Below are 21,395 nucleotides of genomic sequence, written 5' to 3'. Positions count from 1 at the left end.
TAGGCCTGATTATGAGGATTACAACTAAACTTCAACTTTTTGAATCGTTATACCTAAGAAACGGTGGGTCTGAGGAAAAAAAGTGTCATAACACTTTTTATATATAATAATCTGGTCTACAATTCTTGCATTGAAAATTTTTTGATAAGACTTACCGTTTTGCTGAAAATCGTGAAAAACCAGTTTTTGTGACCTTTGACCCCCCGTAAATTTTTTTCCAGGCCTCGGATCGATGAGGACTTTTTAGTTTTAACTCAGCGTTGCCAGATTCCCCGATTTTTCGTATTTCTCCCGATTTTTTGAGCTATTTACGATTGCCCGATTGTGTGTTTAAAAATTATGTTTTCTCCCGATTTTCAACACAAAAAAGGGTGTGCTACCTTAACATCGTCACGTTTTTCATAGAAACATTTAAAATTTTATTTTTAAGCTGGCAGAACTTCACTTAAACGTTTTAAAAATCCTTTCGTCTAATTTGTTTTCTTTTTTTAACAGTTTTTGGTTTAAATCTATCTGTATTAATCCCTATTTGGTTCTAAATAATGGAAAAATATTTTAAGAGAATACCTGAGTAACAAACAGGATCATTCCGCAATTCATTATCGACAGACGATATCGTTATGACGATAATCTTGCTTCACTTAAAAGCGATAGTTAATTTTTATCAGACGATATCGTTTTGACTATCTAAAAATTTTTTTCTGTAGGTCAATAATCTTTTAATAAATGTCTTCAAAACGGCAGCGCTTATAGACGATAGGTAACCGAAGTTTTTAGGATTTTATTTCATTATTACACCAAAGCGGGCTTATAAAAACATTTTATAAATGCATTTGCCTTCCATAATAAAAAAAAGTGCATTGAAAATAATTTTTTTTGGTGACGTGAAATAATGCCAAATGAAATAACACCAAATTTCAAATTTGGCCTTATTTCGGTTTTCAAAACGAAATAAGACCAATTTGGCTTTATTTCGATTTAAAAAAGAAATAAGACCAACAAAATAATGGAAATAACCCCGAATATGTTTGATTTGAGTTGTATGGTATAGTTCAGAGTTAAAAATCGTACTGGAAGGATAAAATATAAACTAAGATTTCAATTTAATAAAAGGATAAGTTGGACGAAGAAGGTAATAAAAGGATAAAACAAAAAAAATGGTTTTTTTTTTGCACGAAGTTTCATACATGCCAAATCCCATGAAAGAGCAAGGCCTAGTGTAATTAATTTGTAAGAATGGAAGGTATTACAATTTACCGCCTAGTTCATACAACTAAACAGAGATGCAATTTTTCATGACAATACAATTTTATAGGCTTTGTCAATTCCCCGCAAAAGACTGTACAGATGGTGGGAACTGGGAATCGAACCCAGAACTCTGGCGTCAAAGTCCCAAGCACTAACCATTGCTCCATGATGTAGTAGCTACAATAAATAGATATATGTTAACTAAAACGAAATCCAAGTTGACGATCAGATATGGAGACTGAAAAAAAATTTTAAGGCATTACGAAGGGGTCAATTTGGGGAATCGAAAAATTCGCGCGAATTTTTCGATTCCCCAAATTGACCCCTTCGTAATGCCTTAAAATTTTTTTTCAGTCTCCATATCTGATCGTCAACTTGGATTTCGTTTTAGTTAACATATATCTATTTATTGTACCACCTCATGGGGTAATGGTTAGTGCTTGGCATCTAAAATCGACAGCTTGGATTTCGTTTTAGTTTACAAATATCCTTTAATTAACCAATTTAGACTCTGAACTACCCTGCAACTAAAATTTAAAAAAATCAACATTCTTTAAATCAGAATTTAAATTATTGAAATAAATGGTAACAAATAATAATGTAATTAACAAAACATTAACTCTAACTATATACATATATAACATCGACAACGATATCTGTCCACAAAATGGGAGTTGTAGAACAAAAGGAATTGTTTTTTATTTCTCGATTGCCTTCTTGTTATTTGTTTTTTTTTTTTTTTAATTTTTTAATTCGTAAAAATTGAAATAAAGCCAAATTGGTATTATTTCGTTTTCTAAAACGAAATAAACCCAAATTGAGAATTTGGTCTTATTTCGTTTTCAAAAACGAAGTAATGCCAAATTTTTGGAATTTGGCTTTATTTCATTTGGCGTTATTTCACGTCACCATTTTTTTTTGCAAATGAAATAAAATTGGTTTCTTAATTCATCCAGGTACATTTAAAAAAAATGGAAGATACTCAAATTTTGAAAATTTGGTTGAATAAATACGAACAAATTAGTTCACCATAATCAACTCTTATCTGCATGTACGTACTCATTACATATAAGTTTTAATTTAAAAACAAAATCACAGAAATTGTGCTATGATTCACGCTTATATGTAGAGACAAAATTTCAGTTCAATTAAAATTAAATTTCTCAAAAAAATAACATTGAAAATGAAATTTTCAAAAAATTTCTTAGGTCGACATAAGCTACTTTGTCTTATTTCCACAGAGTTAAACACGAATATTAAGTTCTATATACCTGATTCTCAATGTTGCGCGACGAAACGACAGTGTTGCACTTTTCCCAAGGTTTTGCTTTAAAAAGAAACGTTCGTTGCACAATTCAAAATACGCGATGTTTAAGACAAATTTAATTAGGTATCTTTTATTCTACTTAAGTCCTTTAACCCCCCGAAAACCGTATAAAGCAAAAAATTAGAGTCGTTAGACATTTGAAATCGATATTAAGACGCGTATGGCTGCAAAACTGCGTACTTATATTTTGGTTGTACCTCTACTCCCAAAATTTGCTCGGCCTACTAGCAAAACACTAGTTTTTTTTCACTTTTGACTAGTACATGGAGAGTTTCGGAGTTAGATTACTTCTACAATATGATGGTCACAATAACGATTGTGGTCTCATTTTATAGATAATTATAAATACTATAATTCATTTTTGCAGAATTATCCAAACAAATCAAAAGTTCGTCAGATATATGAACAAATGTCATTTTGCCCCAACCTTGCGATACAAACACACAATTTGACCAACTATAAAATTTTATTTAATCAACTCACGGAATTGTTTTGTATATGATTTTTTAGATAATTTTATTGTTAATAAGTCTTACCTTTGTCAGTTTTTGTTAAAATGAATAACAATGGAGCTATTCAATAAAAACGATACCAATCTCTTTTCCAAGATGGCGGCTGTTCCCAACCTCCAATTATCCCAACAAATTGACTTTTATGATAAGGACAACCACCCGAACACATTCCATGAAAAAAATTTTGTCCCGCGAAAAATGCGATTTAATTTACTAATTTCCCTGGGCTACTAATGTAAACAAGAAAATTCTCATTTTCAACGAATATTTTTTAATTTAGAAAAATTTTTACACATACATATAAGATCTTTTTGGGTACTGTCTAGAACAGAAATATTTCTACTTTTTACAACATTTTTAAACCATTTCCTGTTTGGGTATTCAAGAACTTTCAAGTTTTAAAGATTTCAAATATTTTTTAAGGTTCTCAAACTGTAATGTGGCAAAAAACTTTATGTGAAGCAAGAAACGTACATTAACGTTAACGATTTATCGTTTTGTCGATTTTATCAATGCAAAAATTACGAACGACCACCCAGTTTAAACCTCAAAATATTTAAAAACGACAAACAAAGTCGATATCAACAAAGAATTCTTTTTACTCTAGTTAAATATTAAAACAAAACCACACCTCAGCATTTGCTCGTGAAATAAAAAATGTCCAGGCCGTAATTTAATGTTTATTGTTATTCAACTCAGAACTTGATGACAATGTTATACGGAAGTTTTCTATCGAAATTAAAGATTCTGGTTTATTTAAAATCTGTTTTATTTAAAGTCTTGATTTTTTTTTTATTTTTACTGATTCCCCGATTTTTGATGTGGTAATCTCCCGATTTCAAAAAATATTTTATGGCAACACTGATTTAATTTATGATGGTGTTTCCAACAATCCTACCAATTTTCAGCTTGCTGGGAATTAATGTAACCTCAACCCCTTATTTTAGTCTTATTTGACCGGACTAATCGTGAATTATTAGTTTTAATTTCACTTTGTTTTTATTAATATTATATGTATTACAATAAAATGTTTAAATTAAATAAAATAAAACCGCGCTTTTGTTTCTTTCACCAAAATATAATAATGTATATGTATGTGTGTATGTGCATTTTCAACTTTCAATTTTTGTTGATACCTCGTTTTGTGTGTCGATTTCCTTTGGGTCTCTCATACATTCCTTTGACATTGGGGTGACTTTGGAGCTCCGGGGTATTCCTTTATGGTTGGTGTTGTTGTTTTTGGTGCAGGTTTTATGTGCAGCAATTATGGGGGTGGTTTTGCCGGATATATATTTTTTTTTAATGTCTTTATTATTTATGCACTCACGCACGATTTGATTCCACAGAACTAAATTGGTTTTAATTGTTTTTTAATCAAATTCACACGCGTCGTGTATACTTTTAAAGTTATTTTATATTTGTATACCTATAAAATATATATGCAGTAGGGTGGGTCAAAAAAATCGAAATTCGTTTTTTTGATTTGGTACCTCGAAAACTCGATTGCTAGACACCTCTAGAATATACTCACCAAATATGAGCTCTTTATCTTAATGGGAAGGTTCTCCGCTTTTCAATTTTCCATTTTTACATCAAGCTTCTACTAAAAAAAAATATTTTTTTTAATAATTGACTTTTTAGCTCCACAAAAAAGGTGTTATGAACTTTTTTTATTAATCTAACCATTTGAAAGATATTCGAGGTCAAAGTTAAACAAAAATAAAAAAAACTTTTTTTACTTTTCAAAATTTTCTACTTCACTGAAAAGTCATTATTATTAAATTAGTAAGATGGATTATTGCAAAAGCTTAAATGTTTTACAAAAAAGTCCTTGGCCTCAAATTGGTTGCTTTAACCGTTTAGAAGATATTCGCATCCAAGTCGCAATGCATAGGGACCATAAGAAAACTATTGAAATCAGTGGGCATAGGTTTGGATGCCAATATCTTCTCTCGAATATCTTTCAAATGGTTAGATTAATAAAAAAAGTTCATAACACCTTTTTTGTGGAGCAATCTTTTTCCAACAATAATATGTCATGCGCGTTTGATTATTATAATTTTTCAATTTGTTACAAAATTAAGAACAAAAAAGAACTAAACGGTTAGATAATTCAAAAAAGTGTACTTAACCTTTTTTGTAGAGAGTTCAATTTTCTACAAGAATATGTAAAAAAATTGGCTAAAAAGTCAATTAATAAAAAAATTATTTTTTTTTTGGTAGAAGCTTGATGTAAAAATGGAAAATTGAAAAGCGGAGGACCTTCTCATTAAGATTAGGAGCTCATATTTGGTGAGTATATTCTAGAGGTGTCTACACGGAGAAAACATAACGCCAGGGATAACTTTACTTCTAGTTTTAATCAGAATAAAGTTGAATATACCAGAAATAAAGTTAAATATCCCAGAAGCATAGTCATCCCTGCCTTATTTTTTCTCTGTGTAGCAATCGAGTTTTCGAAGTATCAAATCAAAAAAACGAATTTCCATTTTTTTGACCCACCCTAATATGCAGCATACGTTTGTCGATATCATTACGCGATTTTGATTTTAAATTATTAGTTTTAATTTGTCACTGCTCGGACGCCATGAAATTTTGAAATCTTTTTTATAAATATTGTTGCTCTTACTTGAGCTTTAAGTTAAAAAACTGAAACTTAGAAAATTTAACTTTTTAGGAAAAAACGATAAATAATTTAAAATGCGTGTTATATGTGCGGTTACTTCGTTTGGAATGAATTTTATTTTCTTATTTTTTTTCTTCTTCTTTTTAAATTTGAAATAAAATATGGCCGGATGGGCGGAAAATTTGAATTTTTTACCATTTAAAGTTAATTCACAATAATGAAATTTTTAAACAAATGTAATATTTTTTAAATTCAAAGTTTAATTCATTATTTAAATAATTCAAAATTCAATATATTTTAAAAAAGGTTCGTTTGTCGAAATATACCGCCTTAAAAAACTTAAAAATGCAAAAAATTCGGCTCATAAATGTTATAAAAAATCTAATTGTACTGATGACTATGTAGTTTTCTGTCGTTTAAGGAAAGAGTTATTCCTTTCTAAGTTTCTATATTGCAATTATGTTCAATCAATTGAATCTAAACTTTAATCTTATCCAAAACAGTTTTGGAATTTTATTAACTCAAACCGCAAAAGTGTAGGTTTTCCTGCGACAATGCATTTTAATCAGAGATTTCAAGTGATCCTTAAGAAATCGCTAATATGTTTGCTGATTACTTTCAAGGTATATATAATTTTACGTGTACTATCTTAAGGGGGAAAACCCTCTGGAATTTTTTATTTTTGAATTATTTTGTTTGTCTAATAAATTCATTTATCAACCGAAGAAACTATTTAAAGTGGGCTTAGCCTTAAATGAAGCCTCAAAAGTCCCTAGATAGTTCCGAATCCCATGCGCTCCGAACCTACCACTGTACGAAAACGTAAACTTTAAACGCATTTTTCTCGAAACTGGTTTTTTTCCGTTACTCGTTAAATAACACAGGTCGACAAAAATAAAAATATTTTTTGTGCTTGGGTTTAATTTGCGCTTTTTGGGTTCATGGTAAACCAAAACAATAGATAATCACCCTTTCCCCTACTAAGATTTGCTTTTGTAGTGTTGGAAGCAAAAATACTATTTTCATACCCTGTGAGCCTAACTCCAGTTTTAATAATTTAAAGTTCTACATTTTTGCTAAAGCACTTTATTCGACTTAAATCATTAGAAAAAAGTTATGATGAATAAAAGGCTTTTTTGGTCCGAAAACCCACGTTTTGTTGAGTTAAAACTGTAATATTTTTTTATCTAACTTCAACTTTGGAAACTTTTATACTTTTTTGAAAACTGCAATGCCGGGACATATTTTAAAAATAATAAACCAGAGTCACATTATACAAATACTGTTCGTCTTGTTATTTTGAAATAAAAGTAAGAAATTGAGTTTAAATGAAACTTGGAACTGTTAATTAATTTGAAGAAAAATGGTGTATGAAATAAAAAAATATTTTTATTAATTAATTATTTCTTATCATTAGACAATGTTTTAGTGGAAGAATTGTAAAAAACAAAAATCAATTGTGAGCGGAGGAAGCAAAATACTGTTGCAAATTTGGGATTTTTCGAAATTTCACAAGAACTGCATATTTAATCGAAAACCTCAAGAATTTGGGATGAACAAGTTACCAATTTCAGAAATAATTATCTAAAGTTGGCCTATCAGCACATTTCGTTTGGTCCATTACTTTTTAGACACCCTGCATATGCAACAAAATAACAAAAATACTATGCAAACAAATTAATTTAATTTTTCAATAAATAAAGAATTTCAATATAAACTAGTTTGGCTACTGTTTGGATACAGTTATTTTTGTAAGCATTTTTTTTTGTATAATAAAAATACCATCGAAGTGAATTACTTTTACCATAAATATTGAAAATAGAAGCTATCAATAATGCCTCGAATGACAAAAATTCGAATAAAACGAACATTTCGATTTAATTTTTCTTTTTTCTTCTTAAATTTCCTGATTTTTTTTATTTTTTCTGAATATGAATATGAAAACAGCATTAAAATGAAAAAAACAAAACAAAAATCAGCCAAATCGGTAAAGACGTTCTCGAGTTTTTGCCAAAATTACGCACGACAATTTTTGTAAGACAGATTTACTTGAATACTGGAAATTGCTCTGCTGACTTCAAAAGCAAATTAAAAAAAAAATTAAAAATGTTTTCCAGATGAGAATCAATATATCTATCATAATTTCAGTCACAACCCAAGCACAAAGGAGAATGGGCGTGTTTGTATGGAACGTGGACGTTACGCGGCCAGGAATGAATTTGTTATTTTTTGGTGTAATTAAGTCGTACATATATTATGCATAAGTTTTATCCTTATTATGTACTTCACAAAGGTTTTTGCATTTTACATTTTTACTTTTAACACTTTTTATAGATTGTCTCAATGTTGTAGCTTTAATGGGTATTTTAAGTGCAAAATATGATACTCTGTCATTTTACCTGAGTATGAAGACCTCTATCTTGAATATCCAACCACTAGAATCCAATCTATAAGGTTTTTAAAACAACAATTTCAAGCCTTTTTTGATAATATTATCGTTCAATTTTCAGTTTGTTTTAATCGTTTAAAAACTCTCGAACAAAATCTTGAAGTGGTTGGCTTAAAAATCTAATATTATGAGTTTTATTGGTCGGATTTTCAAGAATAATGTCTTCGGGCTCAGGGAAAATGACAGAGTATCATTTTTTGTATTTAAAATAAAAATATAATTCGATTTATCCTTTACACATTGAACGATGCATTTACAATACTAATATTGCAATATCTTGCATTCTTAACGCAATACAGCCAAACTTTCATAGTAAAAGTTTTTCCTAAGTTACTGTTCTTTCATTTGATACCAATTTCATTAATGGCTGCTCAACGTCCAAAATGCCCATTCTCCTTTCGTGTTGACCTGTGTAATTGGCCATTGCATGAACCAAAAAGTTTAATAAAATAATTACAATAAATATTTTTTTAACAATTTCCTTACAAAAAAAACATTGTGTGTTCAATTATCTGTAGAAAATTTAACGAACAAATAAATAGCGACGCTAGGTCACGTCGATCCTTTTCAAACATACCCGTAATTGTTCAGAGATTGTGTTTTATGACATACATCTGTGAGCAATATGGTTTTGATTGAGGATGTATCGTATCTTGCGTCGTTATCTATTTATATAAATTTATTGTTATTTTAGGATTTTAAGAAAACTAGAGATAAGGTAATTTAAGTAGATTAAGACAAATACATTTATATTTGTAAAATAGATAAAAGACATACATAGCTATAGAGTAGAATAGTTTTAGTTTGAATAAAGAGAATACTTATTACCACCAGATTGATCGGTTGTGTTTTTCGTTATCCTGCAGTTGTCGGTTTTTTCATTGTGTTTTTTCGTTTTTTTTATCTCTAATATTTATTTTAGATTTGTTTTTACTAAATACAGGTTCAGGCAATGCGTATAAATATATTTTATTGAAAAAAATTTCTTTTTTGATCATAAATAGTTTTCTGGACCAGAGCATTGCACGGCGCAAACGCGAGGCGTCAATTTCAAAGAGCTGTAGAGCCGCCATTTTGTTTTTTGTTTTACTTCAAAAAAATTGTATGAATACTTCATAATGTCAATAATATCATATACTTTTCCAAATTTCAACAAATACTTTCGGTTTTCCAAAAAAAATTATTGAAAAAGCTGTCTTCCAGAGGGATTTCCCCCCTTAAATCTATTCCATCCATAATTGAACATTCAGCCTTAAAAATTGATCTAGCTGATGTGCTAAAACTGCTTAAAGAATTAGAACCCAGTCATAAGCCTGATATTTTAGGCTTTTATCCCATAGTTTTACGTCATTGTGCTGATATACTTTGTGTTCCATTAACTGAGCTATTCAACCAATCATTGTCTTCTGGAATTTTCTTAGAAGAAAATATCGGTTATAACGCCTGTGTATAAATCTATATAGGCCAATTTCTAAACTTTCTATCGTTCCCAAGATGTTAGATTGTCTTATCAAAGATATATTTATCAATCTTATAAATGGTCTTGTGTGTAGTTCCCAACACGGGTTTTCGAAGGGCAGATCTACTGTCTCAAATTTAGTTGAATTTATGAACTTCTGTATTAACTCTTTAGAAGAAAATAAACAAATTCATACAGTATACCTACACGGATTTTACAAAGGTATTCAGCACGGCCAACTTAAAAGTGCTCATAAGAAAACTTGAGTCCTATGGAATTAATAGGTCATTGCTGAGGTGGTTCGGTTCATATTTATATGGTCGTAACCAATTTGTAGTCATTGACGAGATCTGTTCCAATAGGATTCAAGTTACCTCTGGTGCTCCTGAAGGAAGCCAAAAAATACAGTTTTTTGCAGTTACTTCTAGTATCAATGATTGCTTGCTCTTTCAAAACGACCTAGATGAATTTTGTAGATGGTGTAACCTTAACGACCTTAGATTAAATATCGATAAATGTGTTTCCATGGCCTATAATAGCTCCTTTATATCATATAGTTCCTTTATATTCTTTGGAAAATGTTGATCTTAAGATCGTTCATGATGTTAAGGATCTAGGTGTCACCTTCGAAGGAAACTTACATTTAAACTTCATATTAATTCTGTTATTTCCAAAGCTAATTCGATGTTGGGATTTAAAAAAAAATTCCGTAGATTTTAAAGATCCTTATACTCTTAAATCCCTTTACTGTAGTATTGTTAGGCCTTCGTTGGAATATGCTTGTGTTGCATGGAACCAAACAGTACAATGTGATTTAAATTATATTTTCAAAACTGTTGATTTTGTATCGTAAAATAAATGAATAAATAAATAAACTACATTTTTCATGAATGAACGATCTGACAGTTTTCATCATCGACAGTTAATGAGATGTCTTCGAAAAGTTGATGCCTGACTTAAACTTCAGATAAAGCATTGGACTATATTTGTTGATGAGCAGCGGTATAAATGCAGCAAGGATGGAATAATTACATCATTTAATGAAGCTGACAAGGAGTACATTATAAACCTTTTAAGTAAATCCAACTCAGACTACTCTGTGCTTGTGGCAGCATCCAAAACTCATCAAGCAAACAATATTAATTAGCAACCGATTGCCTGTCAGGTTTTGTTTTACAATATAGATGGTCTTGTTAACATACATAATAAATGTAACTTTTTTTAAAATTTTCTTTTTGTTTGAGACTTCCGTCTATCAACTTAAGTTTGTAACCACAAATAATATGATCATACAACAAGGTTGTTTTTTCAGAAGTAAAGGAGACTGGGCATTTCGGCCCATTTCTGTAACACATTGAGAGATACATCAAATGAAAGGTTTCGATGAGTGTACTATTTTTTTGTATGGGCACAAGTCTGTATCTCGTGCAGGGAAAGTCCAGTGATGCATTTTATGTTCAAAAATGTATGTTATAAAATTCAAAATAGTAGGTATACATTTTGACTAGATGCTCGATTAAATTGATTAAAAAATTTTTATAACAACGGTGTTCTATTGGACTAATCCAACAACCAGTTTCATTTTAAAAAAAATGCTTATCGGTTTTTATGGATTTATGAAATGCATGTTCAAGTCTCCAAAGCCGATAAAGAAAATGCTAATGAAAAAATATCATTGAGTATTTTTTAAAAGTCGAAATAAAAAACTCAAAATTAACTTAACATCAAGAAAAAGCAACAACAAATAATTTTTTATACAAGAAATAAATGAATTAAAAGTGAAAAAACCGTCAACACTGCTCTTGGAGTCAAGAAAAATTGATCAGGACAATAAAAAGTAAGTGATAAACGGGTGAAAACTCTCCAATTTTTCCCTAGAGCTGCGTACTGAAAAACGAAAAGCTAAAAGAAATTTTTCATTCAAGATTTCGTTATCATATTTTTGTATTAATACAGTCAAATAAGGAGAAAAAAGGGGTAAATCTCGGAATGAATGTTAGTAGAAATTTTTTTTGCTCAATATCTTCCTTTTGCCATTCTATTACATATCTCAAAAGTCTAGAAAAATCTCATGTCCGCTTGTCGCGATTTCAAGGTCAAATCGCTAAATGGAGATTTTCAAAAGTAGCAAAAATAGGCTATGGTATTATATACACACATGATACATGATTTCAAGGTATTTTTTAATGTTTTTCATCTGTCAACTCATATTATTATAACAGTTGCAAACTTACTGCCGAAAAACCCTTAAAAGTTATGGTAGATGAACCAAATTTTGCATGAAGATTTTAGAATCCATCATTATTAAAAATCAAAACAATCCATTACAAAAAATATATATACCTACGAAATAATGGTATTTTTTTATGGAGGGGCAAATTTTAGGATATGCACTAAAGAAGATTCTTGTTCATCTTAGGAATAAGTGCTAATAGGCTAATTTTTTCATTTTAATCTTTGTTTGGATATTCTTTAACTACCCTCAAAAATCTAAAAAAATCTCATGTCCCCAAGTCCTAATTTTCTTGGTTTGAAGATAAGGTGCAGATTTGAAAAAATTGAAAAACTACTCTTCAGATATTTGTGTCAGATCAACATGAATAAGGTGCATTACTTTTCAGGGATGGTCATATTGATTTGTTTGTGGGTTTTGTTGGAATCAGCGTTAAAAAATACCTTGAAATGATATGGGTTATGTTGGTATACATATAAGAATCTAAAGTTTTCTTATTATTTTTTTTTAAATCTGCACCTAACTTAGTTTAACCTGGAAAATTAGAACTTGCGGACATGAGATTTTTTTAGATTTTTGACATAAATTAAGGAATATCCAAACAAACATAGAAACCAAAAAATTAGCCTATTAGCACTTATTCCAAGATTGTACCTGGATGTTTTTTAGTGCACATCCCAAAATTTCCCCTTTTCTCAAAAAATACCATTTTGTCATAGATATGAATGTTTTTTGCATTGCATTGTTTTGATTCTGAATGATAATGTATCTTAAAACCTTCATGCAAAATTTGGTTCCGCTACCATAACTTTTAAGGGTTTTTCGGTAGTAAGTTAGCAACTGTTATAATAATATGGGTTGACAGATGAAAAACAGGTATAACTTTTTTCAGAGACGTCAGATTGTCTTGATTTTAGATTTTTTGGAATCAGCATTAAAAAATACCTTGAAATCATGTATCATATGTGTATACCTATAATACCATAGCCTATTTTTGCTAATTTTGAAAATCTCCATTTCGCGATTTGACCTTGAAATCGCGACAAGCGGACATGAGATTTTTCTAGACTTTTGAGATATGTTATAAAATGGGAAAAGGAAGATATTGAGCAAAAAAAATGTCTACTAACATTGATTGCGAGGTTAAACCCTTACTTGACTGGATTATATAGAATATTTCGTTTCGCTTCTACATGTTTGTGTTTCTTAGCCTAGTATCCAGACTAGGCTAAGAAACACAAACATGTAGAATAATCTCGAATACATTTTTGAACATAAAATGCACCACTGCACCTTTGAGGAGATAGTTTTGTGTCCATTCAGAGAAATAATTTGCTCATCAGTATCTTGCATTTTATGTATGTCTCAATGTGTTACATTTATTTTTGAGCATAAAATGCACCACTGCACTTTCCCTGCACGAGATATAGTCTTTGTCCATACAAAGAAATAATACATTCATTGAGATCTTTCATATGAATGTGTTACAACAATGGGCCGCGTCCCATACAAAAGTGTTCTAAAAACCGAAATGCATCGCGTCATGGGTGAAAACTGGTGATTGAATAGCTCCATGGTATAAAAAGAGAAGGTATGATCATTAGAAAAAACTCAGTATCGAGAACTGTCAAAACTTATGGCTACTTAAGGTTTTGACAGCCCAGCCCATTGAAATTGTTGTTGTAAACAAAGGAGAGTGGGCATTTTGGCCCATCGGTGTAACACATTGAGACATACATCAAATGAAAGGTCTCGATGAGTGTATTATTTTTTTGTATGGCCACAAGTCTGTATCTCGTGCAGGGAAAGTGCATTGGTGCATTTTATTTTCAAAAATGTATTTAATAAAATTCATAAAAGTAGACATTTTGACTAGACGTTCGATAAAATTTTTTCAAAAACATTGCAAAACTGTGTTGGAAGTTCAATTGGGCTATTAAATCACCAGTTTTCACCCATGACGCAATGCATTTTTCGTTTTTTAGAACACTTTTGTATGGGACGTGGCTCATTTGTTTAGATGATCGATTGACTAGATTCAAAAACATAATAATAACGGTGTTGTGTTGGACTAATCCATCAACTGCTTTAATTAAAAAAAAAAAATGCATTTATCGTTTTTTTATAGATTGAAATGCAATAACAAAAAATGTTAGAGTAAGTATATGATCTTCTGTACTTTGAATTCGTGTGCGAAACTACCTTGTTGGTTTTAAAATAATTTAAATATACGAAGGTTGTGACTAATTTGTCAAAAATGCAACTCAAACTACAAATTACATATATTACTCATAAAATGTTGGTAGGTATTATGAATTTAAACCACAAACCATACGACATGGATTTAGTCGTTTCTCCACCTTATTTTGTTCTAAAAACACAAACATTTAAAATAACCTTGAATACATTTTTTAACATAAAATGCACCACTGCACCTTCCACGAGATAGAGTTTTTTGTCTATTCAAAGAAATAATGCGCTTATCAGTAACTTTCATTTGATGTATGTAATTTTCAATGTGTTACATTTATCTTTGAACATAATATGCACCAATGCACTTTTTCTGCACGAAGTATAGACTTTTGTCCATACAAAGAACAAATGCGCTCATTGAAATCTTTCATCTGATCTTTGTCTCAATGTGTTACACCAATGAGCTACGTCTCATACAAAAGTGCTCTAGAAACCGAAAAATGCATTGCGTCATGGGTGAAAACTGGTGATGGATTAGCCCAATTGAACATCCAACACAGTTGTGTTATGTTTTTGAATCAATTTAATCGAGCATCAAGTCAAAATGTATACTTTTCTGAATTTTATTACATACATTTTTGAGCAGAAAATGCATCACTGCACTTTCCCTACACGAGATGCTGACTTTTGCCCATATAAAAAAATAATACACTCATCGAGACCTTTCATTTGATGTGTGTCACAATGTGTTACACCGATGGGCCACGTCCCATACAAAAGTGCCCAGTCTCCTTTGTCTTGGAAATTCGTCGCCCTAGTATTGGAGTGCCGTATACGCCAAATTGCATTTTTTGAACTAGGTATGCAGTCGTATGTTTTCGAAGTTGCTCTTTTCAAATCTGCTATCCGTTTTTTTCTATCTTTTTTCGTTGCCGAGATATTCACTATTGTTTTGACAAAAACAAGAAATTTTGGCATTTACGTCAAATTTTTCATGCAATGCAAGAAAATTTTGAGAATTGTTTTGACGTACGTTATGTTTTTCTTTGACGTACGTGTATATGAATAAAAGAAACTTCTGATTTTCATGGCGTATACGCCAAACTCATTTTGGACAAAAATTTAAATATTTTGAAAACAAAACGAATTGCAGATGTCCAATAGCATGTATATAAAAGACACATTTTAATTATATATCATACTAAAATATCAAAAAAAACGAGCGGTTAGTTCTTTCGCAATTATCTTCCGAACGTTTAAATGCGATTTCCCAAAAATGTAAAAATGGCGTATACGGCACTTCAATACTAGGGCGACGAATTGTTGTTGCTTTTGACCTTCCAAAATAATAATACCTTCCAAAATAATACCATCAGATTCCATTGATGGTCGTTATAATACAATTAAAAGTTGTATTTATGAAGCGAATGGCGTTCCTATACGACAAACTATTAAATTTGAGCCCAAGAAGCCTTTGTTTGATTTAGCTTGTTTATTGGCTCGTAAAACAGCTTTTAAATATCTCAAAACTTTTGGAACATTTAATCTAAGTCTGCAGAAAAAAATACTGTGAGGCCAATAAAAAATACAGACATTTATGTAAGATTAAACAGAAAACTTACTTTCAGGACTTGGCAAAAAGTCTACAATTTGTTTCTTCAGCTAAAGAATGGTGGAAAAATGCCAAAGAGATCAATTTCAATCTCAAGAGATCTCAAAACTCTTGGTTTGGACAGAATACCTTACGAGTTCTACAAAAATTCGAGCCCGTATTGGTTGTTGAAATACATAAGCTATTTACCGAAATTTTTGAAACTGCAACCATACCATCGTCGTTCAAAAAGTCAATTATATACCCGGTTTTTAAGAAAGGAAATTCTAATGTGGTGTCTAACTATAGGGGACTGTCTTTTCTGGACACGCTTTATAAGTTATTTACTACTGTTCTCCTAAATAGATTGACGTCTTGGCTTGAAAAAAACGAGTTTCAAGCAACTTACAGGAGTAACTACTCTACTATGGACCAAGTTTACAACCTTTCATATATTATGCATCTTCAACTAAGTCAGAAAAAGAAGTTCTATGCATTTTTCATCGATCTAAGTAGTGTGTTTAAGGGCGTTCTAGACCAGTGGCTCGGTGGCTCACAGGTGAGAACAGGTGTGTACAGGTGAGAACAGGTGTGTACAGGTGAGAACAGGTGAGACAGGTACGCACCGGTAAGACAGGTACGTACAGGTGTGTCAGGTACAGGTGCGTTAGGTACAGGTGCGTTAGGTACATGTGTATCAAACACAGGTGTGTCAGGTACAGGTGCGTTAGGTACAGGTGCGTTAGGTACAGGTGCGTTAGGTACAGGTGTATCAAACACAGGTGTGTCAGGTACAGGTGAGCGAAGGTTGGACAGGTGACCTCACCTAGGTGGGTGGGTGTAGGGGGGGGGGGGTGGTGGCTGATGTGGGTGGTTTAGGTGATCTAGGTGTGTGGGGGGTTGGGGGGTGGTGGCTGATATGGGTGGTTTAGGTGATCTAGGTGGGTGGGTGTAGGGGGTGGTGGCTGATGACTAAAGTTGGTGCCTTTGATGGGTGGCTGTTTAAGGTGATCTCAAGAGGGTGGATTTAGGGAGGGGGGTGGTGGCTCAGTATCTTTGGTACTCTGTAGCTCGTGTTGCTCGAGTGGTATTCATGTTCAAACATGAATGTAAATAAAAGACTCTTGGTGTTTGTTTATATGAATATATTTTTTATTGATAATATAATTTATTTTCATACAATCCTGGTGACCACTTGGTTAAGCGGGTTATATTCAATAGTGCGATCATGTAGCATAAGGCAGTAAGCTGAAGTGTTTGAAGGAATTTTGTTTGATGTTCTCATCTCCAAGCGTATATCGATAGGTCCTGATTTCAATGATTCATTTTGGTGTCTGCAATCTATAACGCAAATCGGAGCATTCAATTTATATTGCTCCCGAGATAGAAGAGGCTCAGCCATATTTTTATTGTAGTAAGTTTTTTGAAAATCGGTGTACATTTTATATAACAAGCTATATCTGTTTCGTTCAAATGAAATATTAAGGTCTTCATGAGGGTACACATCTGAGTTAAGATATGCTATTATGTCTGTTAGTTCGCAATGGTCAAATTTGGTTGGGTCCTCCATCAGTTTTTTATTTTTTCCAGTTTGAAGTGCAAATATAATATATCTAGGTTTTTCAATTTGTGTTGTTGTTTTGATGTTCCAGATATGATGATCAGAGTTTGAAAGCATTGGATATTCATACAGATCCCAGTTGCGGAAAGCAATTTTAATCAAACTACTCTTGTTTATAGATTTATATAAACCCAATTTGATTGAATCGGATAGAGTAACGTGTGGTACTTTCCACTGTACCTTATGGAGTTGAACTTCAACTTCTTCATCTGCTGATGTGATTAATACATTTTCATCCATTCTTGTACGAGTTAGAATAAGATCATGTCTTGCATTGGGGATAATTTTTTTATAATCTTCAGCGAATCCCAAGAGCTTATTCAGTGGAATACAATAATTAAAATGATACGGCTTCAAAACAACATTTGATTCAATAGACCAGGCAGCATTCAAAAGTGCATCGCTCTCATTTTTAGTTAAAGATAAATAGTTTTTGATCGTTGAAGTAACTCCAACATTCCTATTGCAATCAATTTCTCTTCCATTCAATTCATAACGTATTTCATCAAAAAGAAAAGCCATGGCATTGTTCCCCAGGTTTGTATTTAGAATGTCTTTTCCATTACGTTGTTTAAGTGATCCTTCAATGTATAAAAAACTTTCCGAAGGTAAAACATTAAGATTCTGATGTTGTATACAAATCTGAATAATGTCATTCCGTTCAAAATTGTTTTGATATGGTGAATAGGTGTGGTACTCATATTTAGATATAGATTCATTGAAGTCGGGATCTTGAAAAATGTTCAGCATATTTTGTTTTCTGTTTTTTATTTTTCAATTATTTTATTTTTAAGATGAAACCCAAGGAAAGCAAAAAGTTTTTGTTTTCTATTGTAAGGCGATGTGTTGACTTGGCTGAGTCCAAAATGTGATTAAACAGCGAATGTTTGTCAACAGTGTTTATATAAGGATTTGTTGTATTAGACATATATTCATATATAATGATATTTCTGGTTTTAAGTGTAGACGAACTGTTATTTTTTCTCCTCTGAAGTTAATAATTCCACCGTCCTGATCAATGAACTTTAGGCACAACGATGTTATTCGTTTGACGTTCACAGGTAAATAAATAACATTACTAGGAACCTCGACGATTTTATAGCCAGGACTTACTTCAATCGAAAATTCATGTAAAATATGTGCCATCTGATTATTTATATACGTTCCATCTATAACATTACATTCTACTCGTATCGCATTAACTCTGTTTATATCAACGTAAAGATCTGATTCATGCACCTTATTAGCTTCCAACACCTTCTTACTGAATCCTAAGAGGGAACCAATTGAATTTGGTCTAGAAAAATCGATTACTTCCGAACTATAAATTCACATTTCAGAGTATTGTTGTTTGCTACGATTTTGATTTCACTTTTCTTGTTATGATTTTTTTTTCTTTTTGTTAATATCATTGAGTTTCTTTTGTATATAATTGTTTATATCTCCAATCTCATATGAACCAATAGGAAGCGAAATAACATTTTCGCCTTAATACAATAAGTTATTAAATTCGTCTACATTCGGTATTGAGTTATAAGTTTTAAAATCTATGAGTCCACATACATAATTGGATTTTAATACAATTGGAGGGAAAGGTTCTGCTGTTAGACTTGAGTTGTTTCCACTTAGAGTTAGTGTTAGCGACATGCTGATTAAAACACGAATGATATGTTTTTTTTTTATTTCGCATCATTTTATTCATTTTTTTATTTTGTTATTACATTGATATTGTTCTAATAAAAACCTTAAACATAAATGACCACAAATAAAAGTATTAAAATCTTGTTCTTGAATATAGTTATAATTTATTCGACTGCCAAGATAATTTATGATTTCAATTGGGGGTCTTAGATTTCCAAAACTATCAAAATACTTAACAATATTGCTTTTATTTTTTATATATGCTACCCAATGTGTACCTCCACCAGTTTCAACGTCCAAGTTGACAACACCACATTCCTGGTTTAATGATTTGTTCGGTAGTGAGTTTCTCATAAAAACTCCTCTAAAATGCGGTACATGTTTCTTCCCAAACCGTTGAATATCAAAATTCGTTAAAGGACGGTTGGGCAGCAAATCTATCAGTTTTTTGTGTTTGGGTTGTTAATAAAAAGACCAAGACCATTTTTGTATGGCTTTAAGAATAAACCATTTCCTTTAATTGCAACTGCTTCCATTGTCCTGTTGTGTCGCATGTTTTCATCCAGCTGCTTTTTAGCAGCGGTTGCAGCATTAAGAGTTTTAATAACGCCAGCTGCTCCACCAGTTAGAGTTCCAAGAGCTGATAAACCCGCAAGAATGGGGGTTAAAAATGGAAGAAACCCACCTACTTTTGGAACCGGAATTATTCGTGGTGTAGTTATAGTATTTTTGATCTTGTTTTTGATAACATTTTTTGCAGCCTTTAAAGCAATAGTAGCCAAGGATGTTGTACCGCAACAGTTGATGTTAGTTCGAATAGCATTTCTTGCTTCAGTTATAGCTTTTTTAAATAAGTTTTTCTTACAGGTTTTCTTAGCATTACCTATCTTGTTTTGTTTTTTAATTCTTTTAATACCCATCCCGAATTTAGTTTTGGCTTTCATCATATTTGTTACTAAAAGACTGCTTAACTTTTCAGGAATAGATGAATCTGTTGCTTTAAATCTTTTCCACGCTTGTTCTGTTAGAATTTTATCGGCTGTATGTCGATCTGATAACGAACTACTTTTATAATAGGCAATGTCATGCATTCGACACGCCTCATCCAGCTGGTTAATTCCTTTATCCCCTCTTCTTAATCGTTCTTTTTTCCAGGTCCACAATAATTATAAGAAGGTAGGTGTAGTTCAATCGGTAGTTTATCTATAATAGTATTTATAAGTCCTCCTCCATCAAAAGATTTTTTAGTACTGGTGAGTTGAATGTTATGATCAATCATATTTATAGGAAAGTGTAGTTTGCACCCCCTTCTTGGGCAAAGTATGGAGCATTTATGAGATCTTATATATATAAACAAGTCGTTTTATTTAAAAATACGTCAGTCATCAATATGCGCTTCATCAAACAGTCACAAGTCATTAAAGTACAAAACTTCGATTCTGATGTTAAAATAAAAAAGAAACATGGACCGTTATTTCCAAATAGTATTCGCGGAATAATCGGTGGTCCCTCTAACTGTGGTAAAACGAATGTAATGCTTAGCATTCTTCTCGATCCTAATGGACTTAAGTTTGAAAATACATATTTATATATATTCAAAATCTTTGCATCAACCGAAATATTTGTATTTAAAAAAGGTTATAACATCAGTGGACGGAATGGAATACAATGAATTCACAGATAATAGTGATATAATGGCCCCAGCAGATGCTAAAAATAATTCAGTGTTTTCAGATGTCGCAAGTCAAAAACAAAACAACATCAGAGATTATTTTTGTATGGGTCGACACAGTGGTGTTGATAGTTTTTATTTATGTCAATCCTATACACATATCCCAAAACATTTAATTCGAGATAATGCGAATTTTATTATTCTTTTCAAACAAGATGAAATGAATTTAAAACATGTTCATAATGATCATATAAACTCAGACATGACATTTAATCAATTTAAAGAGTTATGCTTTCATTGCTGGGTTGATAATTATGGTTTTCTAGTTATAGACAAAGAAAGCAGTATAAAATGGGCGCTATAAAATTGGTTTCCATGAAATAGTTTTACTATAAATACACATTTATAATCAAAACAGAATCCATTCTAACAATAGCCCTGTTTGAGAAAACTTAAGATCTACTTTGCTGTCTACATACATATTAATCTTAAAAAATGGACGAAACTGTAATGGGTGATCTAATAAAAACAAAAAATATTCTTAAAACTAAATATTTACAACTTAAAACTGGTGAAATAGAACGAGATACTGAGTTGGAAAACACTTTTAAACCCATCATTGAACCATTAAAAAAGCTTGTTAAAAATGTTGGAAGAGAAAAGCAGCAAAAGCCTTATGAGGATGAATTTGAAATGAAATCAATTAAACCTCGTAAACTTCATTTCAAAAAACTAAATAAAGAAGAAGCAGATGATCATGAAATGTTGGACTCACCAATAAAAGAATTAGGTAGCGGAGATAATGGTCTGGTGTTTAGTACCC

The 21,395-nt window shown here is 31.4% G+C and overlaps 1 protein-coding gene across 2 annotated transcripts in view; it reads left to right on the top strand.

The window, feature by feature from the left end:
- The window catches only part of LOC129907700 (uncharacterized), a 196,885-nt gene that overhangs the window by 60,537 nt on the left and 114,953 nt on the right, over window positions 1–21,395 (top strand). The gene's annotated exons all lie outside the window — the stretch shown is intronic.

The sequence above is a fragment of the Episyrphus balteatus genome, chromosome 1, assembly GCF_945859705.1.
Source record: "Episyrphus balteatus chromosome 1, idEpiBalt1.1, whole genome shotgun sequence".
Lineage (NCBI taxonomy): Eukaryota > Metazoa > Arthropoda > Insecta > Diptera > Syrphidae > Episyrphus > Episyrphus balteatus.
The sequence above is the reverse complement of the archived record's forward strand: the minus strand, read 5'-3'. Positions and strand labels throughout refer to the sequence as shown.